Genomic DNA, 22616 nt, shown 5'->3' with positions numbered 1-22616 from the left:
TTTTTAGTGGAAAATGTTGGTTTAGGTTTGGGGTTGATGTTTGAGTAAGGTTTATGAGTTTGGGTGCTTAGATTGGTTAAGAATTTGTTGGTTTTTAGGTTAGGGTTAATGGATTAAGGGTTTGGTGAATTATAGGTTTGGGTGGATGAAAGTTGTTTTTGACGGAAGGGTTTTGTTTAGAATGAAGTTTAGAATGATTTGGTGAAAGAATTGAATGAATTGGTGGAGTTTTGATAGAGATATGAAGGTTTGAAGGTGTATGGTTATGGAGGTTTTAGAGAGAAGTTTAAAAGATGAAAGAGGTTTGTGGTTTAGAATGAGGAAGAAGAAGAGAAAAATTGTGGTTATAGGCAGCAAGGGATCGGGCACGACCGTGCCAACCCTGGCATGGGCCGTGCCAACATTCTGGAAGTTGGGAGGTTTTTTGTGTTGTAAAGTCTGGCACGGCCGTGCCAACCTTAGCACCGGCCGTGCCAACCTTCTGGTCCAGGGGGCTTCAAAATTTTCAACTTTTCTTGAATCATACTCGGACAATTACCTACAAAACACTTAAAACAACGGAAAACAAACAAAATAAAGAAATTAAATGCGTGGGTTTCCTCCCACGAAGCGCTCTTTTAGTGTCATTAGCTTGACGGTTAGAAAGAGTCCATAAAATGGATCAAAGAGATCATGTTGTGTAGATGACGCTAAGAAACGTTCTTTCACATCATGATCTTTAGACAATGCACAAGAATAAAGAGCAGGACCTTTCATAACGTTCTCCAACTCAAAGCCTACCATTTGATCACTCACTTGAAAGACAATCCTACCATTTTGAACATCAACTAGAGCTCCCGCAGTCGCGAGGAAAGGTCTACCCATGATTATAGGGACGTCATCGTCCTCTTCAATATCAACTACCACAAAGTCAGCTGGGATGTATATTCCTTCTATCTTAATGGGTATATCTTCAACAAAACCGACTAAGTTTATAGTAAAACGATCAGCTAACTTCAAGACCAACTTGGTAGGTTTCAACTCTCCTATCCCCATCCTCTTAAAGAGGGACAAAGGTAACAAACTTACACTAGCTCCTAAGTCACACAAGGCTTTGTCAACGGTCTCACTCCCGATCATACAAGGTATGGCAAAACTACCTAGATCTCTAAGATTAGGGGGTGTCTTTTGGATAATTGCACTAGTGTCCTTAGCTAAAGCTATTGTCTCACTATGCTCTATAGCCCTTTTCTTTGAAAAAATTTCCTTTAAAAACTTAGTATATAGAGGCATCCTAGACAAAGCTTCAGCAAAGGAGATCTTAATGCAAATGTTCTTGAGGATGGTGACAAATTTATTAAATTGACCCTCCAAGTTAAGCTTAGCAAGTTTTAAAGGGGAAGGAGCTATGGTCTTATCAAGTGGTTTCTCAGTTTTCTCACCTAAAAGCTTGACACTTTCTTTCTCAATGTTTTTAACCTTAGCAATAGTTTCTCCTAACTTACTACCCTCAACAGAAATAGCATTAACATGAGCTTTAGGTTTGGCTTCGGTGTGACTAGGAAAGACTCCCGGTGTTTGAGAAAGGGTAGCCACTTGTTGGGCTATTTGGGAGATTTGTGTTTCAAGCATTTTAGAATGAGTAGAGATAGAATCAACTTTGGTATTGAGCTTGGAAAGAGAATCGTTCAGAAATCCGGTTTGGTTTTTAAGTTCTTGAAGTTGTTTATTTTGGTTGGCAATAGAATTTTCCAACATAATTTCCAAATTAGATTTCTGAGCGACTCTTTGGTTGATTGCATAGCCAGGTGGTGCTACTTGTCCATAGGGATTTTGATTTTTATAAAATTTTTGGTTTTGCCTCATCCCTTGGTTGTATTGAGCATAGTTCATTTGCTCAACACCATTAATAGCACTACCTAGTTGGCAATGAACACCAACATGACCAGATATACCACATATTTCACAACAAGAAGATGCATAAGTAGAATTGATGGCACTAACATTTAGAGTTTCAAATTTTTGGGTTAGTGCATCAATCTTAGCAGCAAGGTGATCATAGTTAGAGACTTCGTACATACCTGCCTCCTTTTTGGAGGATGAAGAACTAGTGATGGCTCTCTCGTCGGTCCACTTGTAATGATTTTGAGCCATGTCTTCAATCAAGGCGTATGCCTCCGTATAGTTCTTGTTCATTAGAGCTCCACCTGCAGCTGCATCAATTGACATCTTAGTAGTATAAGACAAGCCATTATAAAAGATGTGGACTATGAGCCACTTTTCTAAACCATGGTGGGGACAAAGTCTAAGCATTTCTTTGAAACGCTCCCATGCATCATAAAGAGACTCCCCATCTTTTTGATTGAACCGTGTGATTTGGTCCCTTAGTTTAGCAGTTTTAGAGGGGGGAAAGAATCGGGCAAGGAATACTTGCCTCATTTGATCCCATGAAGTAATGGAACCGACTTCAAGGGAATGGAACCAAGCGCTAGCTCTATCCCTTAAGGAAAGGGGAAGATATGAAGTCTTACAGCCTCTTGGTTCTCCATTAGGGTTCCACTAATTCGTAGGAAAACAGAGATGTGAAGATTGGGATCCTCGGCGGGGGATCCCGAAAACTGATTTAGCTGCACCAAGTTAAGAAGGGCAGACTTAATTTCAAAGTTGTCATCCTCAACTGTTGGGTACACAATAATAGCTTGTGGCTCAGCCGTAGACGGCGTTGCATACTCTTTGAGAGTGCGATCAGCCATGGCGGTATTATTTCGTGCGTCTCTCTTTCTTCTATGTAAAAACCTTTCGATCTCGGGAATGAATACCACTCGATTTCTGGTTTTTCGCATAAAAAATTGAGAACCCAAGAAGTTAATGATAACAGAAAAATAAGAAAAGAAAAAGAAGAGAATTCTAATCACTAAGAAAAAGTTAATTAAATTAGTTAACTCCCCGGCAACGGCGCCAAAAACTTGATAAGCCAAACCGCAAGTGCACGGTCTATCGAAGTAATAATAGTAAAAGAGAGTATCGTTCAGCTAGGGAGTTGTTCAATTTAACTAAATTTAAGAGAATGATTAGAGGAGAAGAAAAGAGATTAAAAAGAGGAGGTTCAGCTGGTTGAAATTAAATAACAATAATAAAAAGAGCCTTGGGATCATTGGTTCATCGTAATGACGAATCCTTCACAAACAAGCCTTAAACTTATAATTCTACGTTAGTCCTAATTTCTAAAGACAAGTTTCTCTTGGGCGTATCAAAGCTTCTCTCGAAGTCAGTGAGTGTATTCCTCCAACAACCACACCTATTCTCATGGGTGATTGCCTTTGGAACCCTTGAAGATCGAAACTTTATATGTCTCAATGTTTGCTAGACTATTCTCATGTTTCGTAATCCTTGTCTAAATTCACTTGTTCGAATATCAAAGCCCCGCGTTCGCTTTATGAATTGATATTTGAGATGATGAATTAACAATTAACAAACCCTCCGCGTTCGCTTCCACAGTTTGATAATGGTTAATTCATGTTAAAACGGTGAATTTAGATTAGAAATTAACGTTACATATAATTAAGGTTTAAGGCTTGGTTTGATTTGGATTACGTCATTAGACTTATCCAACAATCCCAAGACAAAGAAGTCTACTCACTCATGTTCATCGTAGACATGGGGAAAAAGAGAGAAAGCATAAAAATAAATAACAAGAAAGTAAAAGAAATAAAAGGTGAACTTTATTAAGAAAACAATTGTCACTATTGATTCCCAGAATAAATATGAATATTTGTGATGGAATGCTACTCTATTTATAGCTTTACAATCGACTTAAAATCTAAACAATTACAAGGGTTTTTCGGTAAAACTAAAACAGAGTAACTTGGCCTTCAAGCAAAAGCAGCAAAAAGAGCTCTGGGAGGTGGCACGGACGTGCCACATGTTGGCATGGGCCGTGCCAAGCTTCTGACTTGTGGGAGACATATTTTTGTCTCTGTATCTTCGTATTTTTTATCCGAATTTCTCCAGACTCCTTTCTTTTGCTCCAAGGCTCCTTCCATCATATATTCGTTCCTGAAATATAAAATATGCAATTGAAGTAAAAAGATTCAAAAAGGAAATAATATTTAAATAAAATAAAATCAAATCTAAATAAAACTAAACTAAATAATGCATAAAAATAGACTAAATATTGACTCATCAATGTGCCAATATCTGAGCAGATGAGAACACAAATATGTCATATCTTGAGATCATATAATTATCTTCGGCAACAACTGTGGTGCGAAGATGCACTTGTATCTTGTATCTATGCGAGTAACGGTCATAGAACCTCTATTTGGTATCAAACAGAAGTTAGATATCACGTAAACACAGTTCTCGCGAAAAATGTTGCCAAACAGTCCAACACATAGTGATGGAACGGTAGTTTGGATCCTATTACCCTACAAAACCATGTAAACAAAGTTAAAAAACACATCTTGATCATTAAAGACATTCACAGCAGCACAAAACACCCATAACAACGATGGTTTAACTTACATCTTGATCAAGCAACACCATTTCAATGGAGTTCACCCTTCTCTCCATCAAAGAACTCTTGACGTGCCACAACCGAACAACTCTACCTCTGATGCTCCAATCCTTCCTGTCAGGTCCCATGTTCAGCAGATTGGCAATGAAAGGAGGCATTTTTAAGTGTAAGAGCTTTGATAACTTGAATGAAACTGTTTCTTGTAGGAGTTCTATTATGACTCCACAAGTATAATATATAGAGAAAAAGAGTAGAAAGTGACTATTTTTTGTTTCTAGAGAACCCAGTGGTAACTCTCTTTGTCCTCGAACTTCAAAGCTACAAAATAACTCTTCAAAATGAAAAAAAAAAATCAAAGTCAACTTAATCTTGAAAGAGGTCACATCCACACGTGCATTAATCACTGTTGGATAATTTGGCTTGGCTTCTCAAGCACGTGTGAGTGCACTTGAGGAGGTATTAGAACTCAACAAATACAATAAGCCACTTGCAGTGAAAAAATAATTAAAAAACTCAATTGTGTGAATGAAGCCCACACCTATCACTGTTATGTAGCACCATTTCAAAAAAGGAAAGATGAAAGTCAGTAAAATCTTCATAAAAAATACCACAAATAGCACCACACGCCACATACCTTACCATGGCAGTGAAATGAAATTATTACCTACACAAATAATTATGGCTACAATTCCAAGCGGTGGATCCTTGGTAAATTAACAAAACCACATTTTACAAATTTTATAAAACTAATACCCATTGGGTTAAAAATATGTTCAAATAGTATAAAACTCATACTACAAAAAAAAAAAAGGGAGTGTGACAATTATTTGACAGCAAACGTGACAATTAATTGGTCATATGTGGTTTGTAAAATCATGTGTAGAGTTTTCTTTTAAGTGACAAAGCATCTAACCTATAATAAATTAAAATTTAATTTCTAAAAAGGCAATTGTTACCTCTATAAGTAACCTATTATCTGTCAAAAAGTGTCAAATTTAAGATGAATATCTTGTTAAACTTATTTAAAAAAAATCAAAAGGTTTAGATAGAATATTGGTCCATCTCATTAAAATCATGATGGTAATTGCGACACATTATATCACTCGCAACCATTTAATCGTTGCAATATAACGTGACAACACATCAATTATACGTAAGTCGAACTGACAATTTGTAGTTACCATTCGTTTGGAATTAAAAATATACTGAGCACAAAGTAATATTTCTACCCACGCCACAAATTTTCATCAAGTGTAGAAAAATTCACTTTATACTAATCAACCACCGATGTAAGAGGTGTCGAATTCTATTAAAATATATATCATGGAAAATTGTCAACAATACAGGGGGAATATACAAAACATTAATATTTTAAGATATATGTGAGTAGAAAATGATCCTTCGATAATTACATAATCAATTAAATATAAAAGCTTTTTTTAAAATTGGTTTCGAAGAACATCCCCTGTTGCTTAACAAAAACCATGAAATTAAACATTTGCTTAATAAGAAATGAACACACCATTAACTTGACTATGTTCATCCCATCTCAATAGCGATATTTATTCGAGAAAGATTTAGTAACTTGTTACCCATTCTTACAACATTGTATTTAATTTGAAAGAAAAGGTGCAATTTACTATGGAACATGGAATCAAAATATGGGACGAGACATTCCTCCCTTTGCATTGCAACATATATAATAATAAACAACATTGAAAAAACACACCAAAGAGTCCACCAAACCAATAAAGTACAAACCCACATGAGGATTTGGAGCTTACTACAATGGACACAATTTACCAAAATACAATACAAATCAAAGTTGCATGCATGCTGATAAGGACAAAACAAAGATCTTGCATGAAAATAACACCACACAAAAAGGAAAAATAAGAACAACAAAGTCAATGAGTGTGTAAACCATAGGTAGACCACAACCACTTGCAACTACTTAAATGAACACCTCTCAACCTTCCCCTGAGACTTTGACTGCACAATATCGACCCCAGCTACATCTTCAAATAATTTTCTCTTGACACCTTGCATTAGACACTCACGCAGTGGCCTTCTAGTTACAGTATGCCCAGTCCTTTCCTTAGTGACACTCTCAAAAACATCTGCCTTTACACCTTCAACTTCATGAGTTCCAACCACAACATTCTCTGCCACCTCTCCAACATCAACAACCTTTAACAATTTCTCCAAATCACTTAAACCGTAACCAAAACAACCACTATTAGGACAACTATCAGCCTCATCAAACTTTGGGACATTGTGGGGAAGGGAATATTGCACCTCCGTCTGCATCCAGAACAAAATCAGACAGAACAAAACCTCATTAAATAACATAACTGCAACCAAAAAGGTAAACAAAACCAATAAATTAAACTCACCAAAGTGCCATAAGCGAAATGTAATGGATTGATATAAACATGTATAAGGGAAGGATCATCAAAACACCCGACACCTCATAGATCATACGGGATTCACCCCCCTCACTACACTTCTTGTTTACCTTAAAAAGAAGGGGATCCCCAAATAAGTCGTCAATCTCATTAGGATAGAGAGAAGAACCTTCTTCCTATAGAAAACAAATGGAATTATATGTCAAAACAATTGAATATGGATCCCACAAACAACCTAGCAACAATCATAGCAACCATGGTTTGCTGCCATTAGCATGGCACAGAGGCATGCACTATTTCTAAGAAAGGGTAAATCCACGTTCTTAAGTGACTGGTGACATATTTCCTAATTGACTTTTCTTCAGTCAAAAACAAAATGGGTTTTCTCCCCTATGGTTTATCTCTACATTGTACCAAATGAACCATTGAAAGGGATGGACATTTTAGCTTCCTTCGGTCTTTATATTTCATAAAGAGAATATGCTGGCTTCAAGATGGATTTTATATGTATGAGACATCTCTAACCTTAAAAATTGGTTTTCTACTGTTGAGTTGATCATTGAACTCAAATTTGAAGATAATATCACTGCTATGCAATTCAAATTTTATTATACTAATTCATACTATAAGAACATGATAAGTTCCCTTTAACCTAAGGGTTAATTTTCAATGAATTCATTTCATTTTGGAGTGTAACTTGTTAGATACGAACATTACTGAAAAATCAAAGGCAGTTGAGTAAGCTGCAAACCTGATACCGTCAAAAACCAGCTAACTTTTATAGGCAACATAGTACGAATATGATGGTGCCCAAAACTAAATAAAATTAATGAGCAAGAAAACACCGGATGAGACTGAAACTAACTTTTTATTTTATTATAGTATATAAATTCATAAGTTACCAAGGACATCAACAAATCATAAGTATGACGGGCGACCCTCCTCACAATGTCATCAAATAGCAAGAATGTAGCCTCGCCGTAGTTATTTCCAGCCTTTATCTTTAATCTGAACCTAATCAATCCACAGACACACAAACATAGACATGGTAAACAATATCCCCAAACCCAAATAACTCGAGAATATGTGAAATTGACAAAAAAAAATAAAGATTAGCTGAAAAACCTTGGATCTATTTTAGTGGAATCATCAGGAAACCACATGTCGACTCCTCCTCAACCCCTAAACAGCAAGCAATGACAATGACAACACCTTCATCCCGAGAGGCATAAAACTCCGAGAATCTTGTGATTACATTGTCTCCAAGAAATTCTGAGAGGGTTGATATCATGGGTTATGAGTGATGAGGGAACCTTGCAAGAATTATGCAATTCAATCAAAAGCAAAAAACAAATGCAGAGAGCATTGAATAGAATATGGCATGGGAAAAGGCCTTGCATCACACACACACACACAAATATATATATATATATATATATATATATATATATATATATATATATATATATATATATATATATATATAGGCTCAACCATGGGAGAGAGGGAAAGCAAACCAATTCAAATACTAACTAACAGTCAACATGACAAACACTGACAACAAAACAAATTGGCCTGACAGATATTCATAAAGGTACAAACATGTTATTTGGAGGGTAGTGTCAAAGGTGAACCAAAGCACAGAAAGGCACATGTAAGATTTAAAGACCATAGAATAGAGAACACTTACTGATTCATTACCAAAAAAAAAAAAATCAAAATTAGAATTGGTAGAAACAACAACTAAATGTTAATGGGTTAAATATGTTTTTAGTCCCTATAAAATTGCGACCTTCTAAGTTTAGTCCTTACTTAATTTTAATAGCTTTTTTAATCCCTACAAAAAAAAATTTATTTATAATTTTAGTCCCTGCTAAAATAAATTTTGTTTAATTATCCTTAAACTCTTAAATTTTTTAACGATTCTTTTTATACAAGTTTAGAACACTATGAAAGGTTCATTTACTAAAATCTATAATTTTTTAACATGAAATAAATTAAATATGAATTTTTTAAAATGACAAAAGTTTAAGATATAAGTAACAAAAATATGGATGTAGAAATCAAATTTTTGCGATATTTTTTTCGGAGGACCTTTTAATAACGTTCTTAACACGCCTCTAAAAAATTGTTGAAAAACTTAAGAGTTTAAGCATAAATTAAACAAATTTGGATTGAGTAAGGATTAATATTGAGTGCAGAAATTTTTTGTAGGGACTAAAAATGTTATTAAAATTAAGTAAGGACTAAACTTCCAAGGTCGCAATTTTGTAGGGACCAAAACATAATTAACCCAATGTTAATTTAAGAGTTTAGCCAATCAAAAATGGCTACATCCACATCCAATGATACTTATGCATCGCAAATAAGCAATCAAACCCACCATAAATACAATTAAAATGCAGCAAATAAAATACAACCATAGCAGCAAAAATTTAAGAATCGTAGAGGATAATCAACGATGATCAAAAAGGGAAACAAAAAAAAATCACTGCAACACAAATGGTCTAAATCCAAAATCATCAACATCAAAGATTCATAATCAAATCATTATTTCCAATTACTCCTCTGAAACATAAGCAAATCAACATGCAAGTCCTAAACATTAATAAGGCCAAACAACATAAAAACTAAAGCATAAATCATGAACAATACCTTAAATAACCCACATCATAACCGAAAAAACCAAGGATGGTCCATAAAAACTCTCTCAATAGCATGTTTGGACAGAACCAACAATAAAATGAACATAGCACAAAGTGGCGAGGATGAGAACTGTGGAACAACAGCCAGAATGGTATTTTTTAATTTTTTGGTCAAAAGAGATGAAGACAGAATGGTATACATAGGACAACAAAGACCAACCTTACATTGTCTATTTAACACTCCAATTGAACCAACCTCAATTGTAATTTGGACTGGGCCTATTTCATTAGTGCAAACTGATTGGAATAAGTTTAAATGTTTCTTTTCACACCTAATTAACACTAAAACATAGACCACCTCAAGGATTGAAAAAATCAATAATAAATTTTATCCTTAACACACTGTTTCAAATGTCACAGGACTTATGTTTAAAAAAATGGAAGTATAGATAGAAGAGCTTGAGATAATTTCACGTTCATCACGGTCTTTAAAAATTCGAAGCAACTCCTCAATAGAAGAAGATATTCACAATCTAACAAAATCACACATTTATATTTAACATATTCAGACCTTAATACATGACAATGTCTGACCCAATATCAGCACCATAGGTCAATTGTTACTTAATATTACACAAAATACAATAAATAACGCTAAATCATGTTACAATCAACTCACAACTGAGATCAACTTCAACACAGGTCACAATAATAAGTAGATAATACAACACATGGCGTACAAAAGCACCATTATTAAACAAATAGGAGACAATAAAACATAGGATGAAAGAACATTCCACAAGGCAATCAACTACTTCTCAACCTTGATTGCCTTCAAAAGCATCCCACCATAAGCTGTAGCTACCTCATCAAAGGCATCCGCCAAATTTCTCTTAAGACTTTCCGCCACTACAAACTCATCAGCAACCTGGTTAACGTTGACAGCATTAGTTTTTACACCATCACAACCATCAACCAGCTCCACAACATCGGGACCAGATCCAAGTGAGGCAACTTGCTGCAAACAACCAAACCATACATTCAACTAATTGCAACAACGAATTCACATTAAGCCTCTTCACCTACTAAAAAAAAATGAAATCTACCTCAACAACAACCGCAGTATCTTCAAAATCTGTAGCAGGATCAACACCAACTGGATAGCCAATGAGCTGTGAAGCAAATTCTTCGGCCTGAGTTTCCTCCACTGCCTCCGGATCATCGTCCAGATCACTGTCATCATCACTCATATCCTTAGACAAAGCCTGCAGATCACCAAATGAAGTCTTATTGCATTGAAATGAGTAGAAATGCGAAAATAGATTCAGGCATGTTAAAACATGTATCAACAGATTGGTATCTCTCCCTCCAATACCTAATCAGACCAATATATGTAAAAAGGGAATTTGACTTCATGGTTTTGCATGTGGTTGTATCTATACTCAATCCATATCCAAAATGAAAAACAACCACACACTAACCAATATATAAATGTAAGTCTCTTTTGTGGCCACTCTATTGTCCTTTCAAATTAATAATCTGCCAATAAAAAGTTTATGATGCTTACAGCTACTAATTGAGTTTTATACATCTTTAAATTCTATACGTTGATTAGTTCATAACAACGCTGGTGCTTTCAGCAACTACTAAGTTAAAAAATTCAATTGCGTCACAACTGAAACACTAATTAAACGCTAGCGAATTCAAATAAAACGATGCTTAAGTTTAATTTGCTTCTTTCTTTTTTTCTTGCAAAAATAAGCCTAACAACATGCCAACATGTAAGAAAATGAGTCAGTGTAACCTTGGTAGATGCAGAACCCTCTCCAATGTTAAGATAAGTTTCAACAATAGATGGATCAGAACAAATCCTTTTATAACCCTATAAGACCCATCAAACATAACACTAGCAGCACGAGTTCTTTCAACCTTGAATAACACCTTCATACCCTTCCAACCAATCAACCCAGGAGGGTAAAACCCAGCATTTTCAGCCTAGTATATACATTCCAAAAACACGAGTAAAAACCCTAGAAAATAAAAACAGTAACAGAAACACAAGTAAAATTAAACAACAATATAGGCAAGCAATACAGAAGAATTAATCACCAACCTTAGCAGAAGACACCAATGTAGAACACGGGACACCTAGCAACATATGCACATTACCATCAAACATAACAAATACATCATCATCACTCCCATCACTAACACGTATCTTAACCTTGTTCCTAACCACAAATTGAATGAAAAAATGAAGACGACACCAAAGCAAAAAGTTTGCCACAAAGATTTAGGGATATAATTAACCAACCTGGGGACCATGTGGAATACATGCTTCACACATCCCTTGCAATAGTATGGCCCAGAATCTGGTGTGACGCTCCGGTGACACTTGCAAGCAGGATACCACCATTCCTCCCCCTCAACCAAGCCATCAACAATAGCAAACACAACAAACGTTCCCTCCTCCTCAGCTGAATTCAATTCAGAAATGGATTTGTTTGGATAGGTGCGCAAAAAATCATCTTCGAAGGAAGGCCTAATCCTAGGACCTAGTGTCGGAACAGAGGCAGTTGATTCAACACCATGAATTGCAACACAGTAACAAATTAGAAAAGTTAAAAATTTAAATATAAACGTCATCCTCTCAAAATGGGACAGAAACATCAAAACAAATAGATCACACCCTTCTTTGAACTTCACAGCCTCTTCAAAAATAGGATTAATAAATATCCGAGTGGTATTCATTACATCCTGAATTGAAGCCTTGTCTACACAACAACAAAAAAAAAACAAAGATAAATGCAAACGTAATGAAACTATGTCAACGATAAAAGATTAAGATTCAGTAAAACCTCAAAATATTTTAATCTTAGCAAATTGAACAACAACAACAGGCAAACCCCCATTAGTCTTCCCCATCAATTTCTGCAGAGTATCCACATAGCAACCGAACAAAGCACACTCAATCTTACCACTGTACAACACAAAGGAGATAGTTCAAATAAAAAACACCAAACAAAAATCATCCAATAAATAAGCAAATATAAATAAATACCTATCATTTGTCAACTCAAACACAATCATCCTAGTCACCTTTCCATCCCTAATGTATTCCCGTTCAGCAGATATTCCAGTCATCAAACCAATAACATCTTAAAAATACAATGGACGGAAAAATCAACACCAGAAGCAATTCTGCCTCAACAAACAAAATATATAACGCGATATTAAAAACGACTCACCCACTAGGTAGTCATAATCAGCTGTGTGGCCAGACAACTCTCCAATCCTAGTCAAGGAGAGCCCATGTAGAGGAATAATGGAGCTTTCACCCTTTTGGACCTTGGTCTTCATCTGGAAAATAAGCTTGTATTGATGAATAGTTGTCCGGTATGAACCAACATTTGGAGCAACAGAGGAATAGGACAGCTTGTAGACCTCTCCCTCCACCAATTTCTTCTAAAACACATACAGCAACTGCTTCCTAATGGATGCGTGAATTTTGGTACCCTGTAAATGTAAGAATCAATAACAGATGATACATCACAGTTAAAATGGTAAAACAACCAACAAAACACAGTTTTGACAATGAATACCTTCTCATCAATGAGAACCATCTCTATGGAATTTGGCTCATCAGATTTCAAAAAGGCAAGTACCTCCCACATCCTAAGAACCCTGACCTTAAAACGCCATCCCTCTCTTTCGGGTACAACTGAAGACAAAGAATCAAAGGATCCTTCCATGCTAGAAATCAGGTCCAATAAATCAGACTCAGCAATCCAAATACAGTTGCTAAGGATAACAAATTCGATAGCACAGAACACCAGTACAAAGACAACTATATATAGATCCAAATGAAATGGGTACCACAACGAATTCATCCAAAATTAAGAAGACAGAATGTGACAAACCTGACACCATGACAGTCGATTCCTGAAGGAGAAGACAAAATTTCCGGATCGGACAAAAAACATCCGAGGAGACACGATCTGCAGTAAGATCCCCCTTGTCGCAGTCGAAAGTTCTAGAAACTTAGAACCCACATGCGCAACTCGGCAAACAACAGTGCATGCTCCACGTGAGAACCCCAAGAGACGATAGAAGAATACGAAACCACTGGAATTGGTTATGCACAGTAAAGGTTCGCCAAAAATGGCTATCTCCTTCTGTAAGGGTTATTGATTTGATTCAAAATTAATTACATACTTATTGTCTTTTATGATTTTTGCCTTTTATAATTAGTTTTTGTCAAAATTAGAATGTAGCAATGATGCTTTAAGGTCTAATGAAAATTTGTGATGTAAATATAATGGAAACATTAGGTTGTCTTAAACATTAGACATCCCCAAGTTAAAAGGTAGGAAACATTAGGTTGTCTTATCTTCAAAATCTCATAAGGAGATGATTTGCTTTAAGATTTGGGAACTCTTATAAGAACACAAAAGCAATCAATATAATCCAGCTAACAAATCAAATCCGGGATAAAAATTGACATGTCAATGTACAATCCAGCTCACCCGCGTACGAGCTCAAAACCAAATTGCAAAGGAAAAGGTATGTGAATCTTTAAGAACACCAAATCCAGATCTTTCAGAAAGACCATGGATCTGACCTCCAAAATGGAAACAGAACTTCGTACTTACACCCCACTGTGCTGCGTCAAAATAGCACCAAAACAGTATGCATCCACGACCATTTCTAGCCAGTTGTTTGTAGCCAAGTATAAACAGTGATTCAGATAAAACACAAACATTCAAGGACCAATTGAGAGCCTAGATTGAGGGATGTAGAATAAACAGAATCCTTAGCCAATCACAAACATACCATAGAGGAACCAGCAACCATCATCAGAAGAGGCCGCGTCAGACTTCTTTGGTTTAAACCAAACCAACACCAACATGAAACCTGAAAAACAAACACGGTTACGAGATCCACTTCCATGAATAAAACCGAGAAGCTTGAATTGTCGACCACTGATAACGACATATATGCAAAAGAAACATAACCCTTCATTGCTTTTTCGTACAACATTTAAGAGAAACCAAACAAAACACCTAAAGGCGGTGAATGGTCTTCCAAGTCATGATCTAGAGCAACCATCCCAAAACCGTCGAGAAATATATATGGTAGAGATGGTGACCACCGACGGTGCTGGTTGAAAACCGCCCCTTGGGGTGCAAACCCATCGGGATTAAAGGGTGGTGCGACGTTGAGGAAAATGCACCACCGCCTCCTTCTTTACATCTTGGCAAAAAAATTGATGAAGAGAAGATGAAGGATTTAGTGGAGGCTGAGTGGGATAGAGGTTGTGAAGGGGAAAAGAGAGAAGAGAACTTCTCTCTCCCTAGAATGGAGTCAATTTTTTTTTTCAAAAAAGTGATTTGGCTCCGAAGTCCCTGTGAATTTTAAAACATGACAAAGCAAACTCTATCTTAAAACACACCCTCTCCTCCTATCCAAATAAAATGGAATGGTGTCAGTTCTTTTCTTAAACAAGTTTTTTTTAAGGATTTTTTCAGACAAGATAATGAGGGAGTAATGACCTTTTGAATGTGATTTTTGTATTGGAAAGCAAAAATACCTATAAAAGAATAAGTTAAACTTAAAAGTTATCTATGCATAAGTTCTTCTTTTGCCCAACACTATATGCTCCAAAGTTTTGAATCACAGTTTGGTAAAAATCTCGTGTTTGTAAGGTGTTATAAAATGAATTATAAAGAGAAAAATTAAGAATGAAAAAGATAAAAGCTTTTGTATTATTCTCTTTGCATGTGTGTACTTTATAATACAATATGACTTCAATTTATAATAAACAAATAGGCAATTGAATAATCAAATTTAAAACCACTAGCAATTAATAGATCCACTCACTAATGAGATCATTATTAAAGTGTTGAAGGAGAAATGCTAACGAGTGTCCTTGTGACACTCTTTAAAAACCTTTAAATAGTAAACTTTTATAGAAATTAATGCATTCAATGCATTGAAAAGTGAACTATTTAACTTTTTGTATAAACATTTTCTTAATTAGGAATCCTTAAAGAATGCCCTTAGGGCACTTGTTAACAAGACCTTGAAAATTATATTCATTATCCACCATTCAAGTTTAAACATACATTTGAAAATCGTGTTTAATGACGTTCAAAATTATTATTAATTGAGTTCAACAGATGGTCATAAGTTCCGATGTAACGCCCTAACTATATTAAAGCGATAAAACACGCGAATATAACAAATATTCAAGAATTAGACGCTACGTCTAAACAAAATTCAAAAACTCAACATGCATATCTAGATAAAATATCTCAACAGTCACAATAGATAAAATTCATATACAAAATCTCCAACATAAATATGCCATGGTCAACATTACATCAACATGAGATCCTCCAAAGTCTCAACAATGAGTACACCTCAACATAAATGAAATCCAACAAAAGTAAAGGGACACCGACTAGACCTAATCAGAGCCCTAAACTATAACTCCAAAATGACAGCGGAGGCGAACTCCAGCTAACCAAGCACTCACCGCAAGCGGAATACTCTTGCACAACGTCTACCCATCCATACAGATAGGTAGGCGGCAAAAACCACTGGAGGTTAGCTTCACATTAATCATAATTAAGAAATAATTATTGGATATAAAGAAGTCAAATTAATTTTCAATAGTTGCATAAACAATTAACTTCCATATATACATTCATTCAACCAACTTAAATATTTCAAGCAAACATCTACTTGCCACCTACAAACAACATTCACGTATCACATCAACACTTCATTTCAATATGCAACGCGCCTATACTCGACACATACATGCATGTGGTACCATACAACAACATTAGATGCCAACCGCACATCAAAGTAAGAGTACACCTCCTCTTACTACGTAAAAGTACACCTCCTTTTACATTCAACAACTAACTTCATATGATATGATGCATGAACATATAACAATGACCTGATAATGCACAACTTCAACATACAACTACCAATGACAGTGTAAATGTACACCTCCAATTACATTGACTAGCTCAACAGCATTAGCATTATCAAGTATTCATGTCCACACACATTCAACAAATCGCAGTTCACATATGAAACCTCATCACATAAGTCATCATCAACTACACAACATCTCACAACAATCCACACACTTCTCATAACCAAGCAGAGTGGAAAAATACATCATTTATGACAAACATGACAAACATCATATTCAACCTTCAACAACCAGTCATACACTCTCAATTGATCATATAAAATCATTCACAAGAGATTCACATGGCAATTGGTCCAAAGGAACCGTTTTCAACAAAATTCGTCTATCTTATCTTATTTTCAAAATAATTGAAATTGTTGAAACAAACCAAGTAAAACAAGATTCAATGCCTCAACTAAGTATACCTCTAGGCCACATGTGGGTGCAGTAGAGGATACTTTTGCGTTTCACCGGCCAAATGCGACGAAATCATAAAAATCACAAAGTTCGTCTCACCGAAACACTTTTCAAGAAATTCCCAATTTTCTAAGCAAAACAAGTTAGACCCAACACATCACAGTTTGAAAACCATAATTGAACTTATAGAACCCAAGTTTGAAAGTAGGAAACAATCCATAAGGTTTGAGTTGACTCAAAAGTGGTTATGCGGAGTTTTCGTAAAATTTCTCTAAGACATCCTTAGAGTGTTTTCCTCACAACTTAAAATCCAAGAATCATTTTCAAGCCAAATCAACGCCATTAGAAAGATAACAAGATTATCTAAAACTTCCATGTTTACACCAAAAACCAAATCAAAACAGAAACGAGGGAAAAAGATGCAAGAACGCGAAACAGGGGGTACTGCCTTGTGCAACTCGCCGTTGCGAGTAACTTTACTCGCGAGCCGAGTAAGCTCCAGGGAGCCCCTGCTGCTCGCGTCCAACTCGCCTCGCGAGCGCGGTGGCGAGTTGTGACAGTTCAGTCTCGGGAAAACCTCCATTTTCACCCTAAAACCCCAATTTTGAGTTCCCAATGCCCAAATTTGATCCCAAAGGTTTGTCCAAACATTTCCAAACATGAAAAGACGCTCAAATTGATATAAAATTTGACCCAAAACATTCTCCTAACAAAATTCACCATTTGCCCCATTTTCATAAAACTTCAAAAATAACAACACAATCATCACAAGCTCAAGATAATGATAACCCAAGGTTCCATTCATCAACAAGAACACCTCACAACATCAACAACAACAACCAATCATGAATTCATCACAATTCATCAACAACAACACCTCATATCAACAAATTTTAGGCAAAACACAAAGCATACATATGTACATGATTAAGCTTGCAATTTCATCATCAACAACTCAATTATCATTCAATTTATATACCGAAACATTGCATCATAACATAAGCACAAATTTCACAATTAATTCCACAATAATCAATTATTCAATTAAGCACTTAATTAAAGAATTAGGGTAGAAGCTACAACTAAATAATTATGACCAAATACTAACCCCCTTACCTTAATTCTTCATAAACTCAAGCTAAGGCTTCAATTTAGCTCCCACAACTTGAATCCCTAGCTCTCTCTAGCTCTCCTTCTTCAAACCCTTTCTCTTCTCTTGCTCTTTCTCTTTCTTCCTCTTCTCCCAAATGACAAATGTTGGTAAAACCCTATTTCACTACTAATACTAGTGTTTAAATAGGCTTTACTTAATTGGGCTCAACTCATATTGCCTTAATGGGCCTAACCCATTTCTATTCTAACCCAGAATGTTACTACTCACTTAACGATAAAACGTAATAACAACGGTCAACTACCGGTAATAAAATAATTACTACACTCTCTCTAGTAACTTAGTAAAATAACCACTCTCACTAAGCACTAAAAATAATCCTCAACAAAATTACAAAATTACCCCTACTCGTGAAATGACCAAAATACCCCTGAGTCTAAAATGACTAAAATACCCTTCTAACACCGAATTCTACAATTCCCAACCAAAAATACACACAGAGGCAAATAATCATATAAGAGCAGATATAACACACATAAATAAATAATAAAATAAATCTATCGAAAAATCGGGCTGTTACATCTGACACCTATTATATTCATTAATCATCCATTTAACATAATTATCCATATATTTGAATTGCCAAACAACTCTTTATTTTTATTTTTTGCTAAGTAGTCAAATGGCTAGAATTCACAAGGTGAATAAGTGTGGTGTCCCATTAAAACTTTGACCTCTACATATAACAATGTATTGTCTTTACAACCCGAGCTATGCTCACGGAGATGCCAAATAACTCTATTTTACATATACAAGTTTATATCCATCGTAAATTAGAGAATTGCTCTTGCCAAAGACACGGGATATTTATATTTTTTTTTTTGGTTAAATATGTTTTTGGTCCCTATAAAATTGGGAACTTTTAAGTTTAGTCCTTACTTAATTTTAATTTTTTAGTCCCTTCAAAAGAAAATTACTTCTAAGTTTAGTCCCTGTTACAACAATGTTTGTTTAATTATCCTTAAACTCTTAAATTTTTGAACATTTTTTTTAGACAAGTTTAGAACACTATGAACGGTTCATTTGCTAAAATTTAGAATTTTTTAACATGAAACGAATTAAATATGAATTTTTTAAAACGACAAAAGTTAAAGATAAAATTAACAAAATCCGGACGTAGAAATCAAATTTTGCGACAATTTTTTACGGAGGAACTTTTAGTAATGTTCTTAACACGTCTGCAAAAAATTGTTCAAAAACTCAAGAGTTTAAGCATAAATTAAACAAATTTGAATTGAGGAGGGACTAATACTGAGCACATAAATTTTGTTTAGGGACTAAAAGAACTATTAAAATTAAGTAAGGACTAAACTTAAAAGGTCCCAATTTTATAGGGACCAAAAATATATTTAACCCTTTTTTTTAAGGAAGGGATATTTATATTTGTTATAGTGCCCATTTGCTACGAATTATTAAAAAAGTTATTTTGATGCTTAATAATTTAGAAATTAATTTGTTAAATTTTTAAAAAGCGCATACGTTATTTTGTGTTGTTTATCAAGAGTAAAATCCTTTTCTCTCAAAAAAAAATATTAAAATGCTTTTAAGAAAAAACTAATCAATTATCGAAAATAATTTTTAAGAAAAACTACTCAAAATAACTTCTTATTTGAAATAGTTTTTATTATTTTCATATTCTTACTTTTTTAAGAATTTCTAAGAACCTATGAAAACTTTTAAAGTAATTATTTTAAAAATACGATTTTGCTTTTATTTCAAACAAGGTATAACATATAATGGGCTTTTAATACACTGGACGGGTTTCTCACAAAAAAAAAAAAAAAATTGGACGGGTATAAGCACAAAAAGCGTTTTATTGCCTAAGAAGTAATAAACCCTATTTTTTGTGTGACCTATTTCACGCACACTGTCACGGTCGAGTGTAAGAACAAACCCTAAAGTTTGCTTCTGCCTAATCTTTTAGCTTGAGTTATTATTTTCAACTTCTTTTTGTTTTCATTGAAATCATGATTTATGCCAAAAAAAAGGAAGTTCATGGCAGAAGGATGTGTCGTGGGAATAGATCTTGGAACTACGTATTCTCGTGTTGCTGTGTGGCTAGAGCAAAACAGTAGAGTGGAGGTTATTCAGAATGACAAAGGCAACAAAACAATACCTTCTTTCGTTGCTTTCACTGATGATCAAAGGTTGATTGGTGATGCTGCTAAGGATCAAGCACGTAACCCTGAAAATACTATCTTCGGTATTTCTATTCTCGGCTACTTCATGTATTTAGGGCAGTATTTCTATTCTATATATTTTTTCTAATGCAGTTGTGTCAAAATTGTTGATATTGTCGAGAATGACGTCAAATGTAGTTGTTGTGGTCTTAATCATATATACATTGATTGTGGTTTAGACTATTAATATTTTTTATTTTTTCAGATGCTAAAAGGTTAATTGGTAGGAAATTTAGTGATCCGATTGTCAAAAAGGATATAATGTCTTGGCCATTCAAGGTCATGGCTGGCGTGAATGACAAACCCATGATTACCGTACAAGGGTGAAGAGAAGCAGTTTTGTGCTGAGCAAATATCATCTTTGGTCCTTACAAAGATGGGGAAGTTGCAGAGACATATCTAGAGTCGCCTGTGAAGAATGTCGTTGTTACTATGCCTACATACTTCAATGATTCTCAGAGAAAAGCCACCATAGATGTTGGTGCGATTGCTGGCCTTAATGTCATTCGGATAATCAATGGACCTTCTGCTGCAGCTATTGTATATGGTCTTGACAAGAGAAGTGACTGTGATGGTAAAAAAAAATCTTGTCTTTGATCTAGGTGGTGGTACTTTGGATGTGAATATACTCACAATTAAGGGTGATGACTTTGAAGTAAAAGCCACTTCTAGAAACACCCACCTTGGGGGAGAAGACTTCGATACCAGAATGGTGAACTACTTTGTAGAGGAGTTGGAAAAGAGTAATAAAGTGGACATTAGCAGGAACGCGATATCATTAAGGAGGTTGAGAGATGCGTGTGAGAGGGCAAAGAGGACACTCTCCGAGGAATCTGTCGCCTTTGTTGAGGTAGAGTTTTTATTTAAGGATATAGACTTTATTTCATCAATCACTCGTACCGAATTTGAGGAAATTAATATGGACCTTTTCGATGACTATGAGTGTATCAAAACGGTTGAAAGTTGTCTCAGTGATTCAAAGATATGCAAGAGTGATATTGATGATATTGTCATTGTGGGTGGCTCGTCTAAGATTCCTAAAGGGCAGGAACTGTTGCGAAATTTTTTCGAGGGGAAAGATTTGTGCAAGAGTATCAACCCGGATGAGGCTGTTGCTTATGGTGCTGCTGTCCAGGCTGCTATTTTGAGTGAAGGCTTTAAGAATGTCCTGAACTTGATGCTGCGAGATGTTACCCCATTTTCACTTGGTATCTTAGCAGAGGATGGTCGTGTCATGCGTGTGGTGATTCCTAAGAACATTTCCATACCTGTCAAGGAGACAAAGCGATGTGATACCGCTAAAGCTAAAGATAACCATCGCGATGTCTTGATTAACGTTTATGAGGGTGACAGACCAAGAGCTAGTGACAATAATCTGCTTGGTTCTTTCAGCTTTTCCTGCCTTTACAGGTGCTCGTCGGCGCCAACCCTTAGATATATCTTTTTCCATCGATGAAAATGGTATCCTAACTCTTTCTGCTAAAGAAATATCTAGAATAAATAAGAACGAGATCACCATAACCAATGACAAAGAAAGCTTGTCACCGTTCGAAATTAAAGAAATGAGTGAAGAAGCTGAGAGGTGCAATGTTGAATATAAAATTATTTCAAGGAAGGCCATGGTAATAAGTGCATTGGATTCTTGTGTTTGTGATATGAAGAATATTCGAAATAAGGGTGATATGAAGAATATTCTAATCAAAATAGTCTAATCTATCTAGGAGAACATGAACTTACACACTCTTTTTCTTTTTATGATGGCAAAACTAAGATTATATTAGATTATATTAAAAACATTCAAAATTATGGTTAATAAAATTCAAGATGAGGTATGTGCATAAGAGATGATGAATGTACGTTTGTCCTTGTCAAAACTATGTGGTTATCACCTGTCTTCCTACAAAAAAAAAAATCACCTGTCTATAATGTGGATATGGGGAAGCTCTTGGTCTTTTTCATATTCTCCATTGATTCCATGACTTCTACCTTTGATAATATTCGCGGTTCCTCGATAGTCATCGGATATGTCATAAACAAACCCAAATCTTCATCTTACAAATTTAGAAACCCAAATTTCATCGAAAAAATCCCATAAAAAAGGATACAATATTGACATTTTATAACATTAAAGATTAAATCGGAAAAAATCCCATAAATGGTTAGAGCTCATGTAATATCCTGCTTTATTACGTTGCAACGTATTAATTTTAACGATGAACTGTGCGCGTTCAAGTCTAAGGGCGTCTTTGTCATTTGAGCTTGAGGAGTATTTAAGGAAATTAGGCCCAAAATTTTCATTATTTCCCTCA

General features: G+C 35.2%; 1 non-coding gene and 2 pseudogenes across 1 annotated transcript; 2 read left to right on the top strand and 1 right to left on the bottom strand.

The window, feature by feature from the left end:
* Positions 1 to 2263: 2263 nt before the first annotated feature.
* On the top strand, positions 2264 to 2370 carry LOC146906046 (small nucleolar RNA R71). The gene has a single exon (XR_015020817.1). It is a non-coding gene; the product is annotated as a small nucleolar RNA R71 (small nucleolar RNA).
* Positions 2371 to 10359: 7989 nt separating this feature from the next.
* LOC146906045 (replication protein A 70 kDa DNA-binding subunit C-like) lies at positions 10360 to 14743 on the bottom strand (annotated as a pseudogene).
* Positions 14744 to 20122: 5379 nt separating this feature from the next.
* On the top strand, positions 20123 to 22019 carry LOC146906044 (heat shock cognate 70 kDa protein-like; annotated as a pseudogene).
* The last annotated feature ends 597 nt before the right edge of the window (positions 22020 to 22616 follow it).

The sequence above is a fragment of the Medicago sativa genome, chromosome 7 (assembly GCF_051527215.1).
Source record: "Medicago sativa cultivar Bolivia chromosome 7, Bolivia_mono, whole genome shotgun sequence".
In the NCBI taxonomy this organism is placed as follows: Eukaryota; Viridiplantae; Streptophyta; class Magnoliopsida; order Fabales; family Fabaceae; genus Medicago; species Medicago sativa.
The sequence above is the reverse complement of the archived record's forward strand: the minus strand, read 5'-3'. Positions and strand labels throughout refer to the sequence as shown.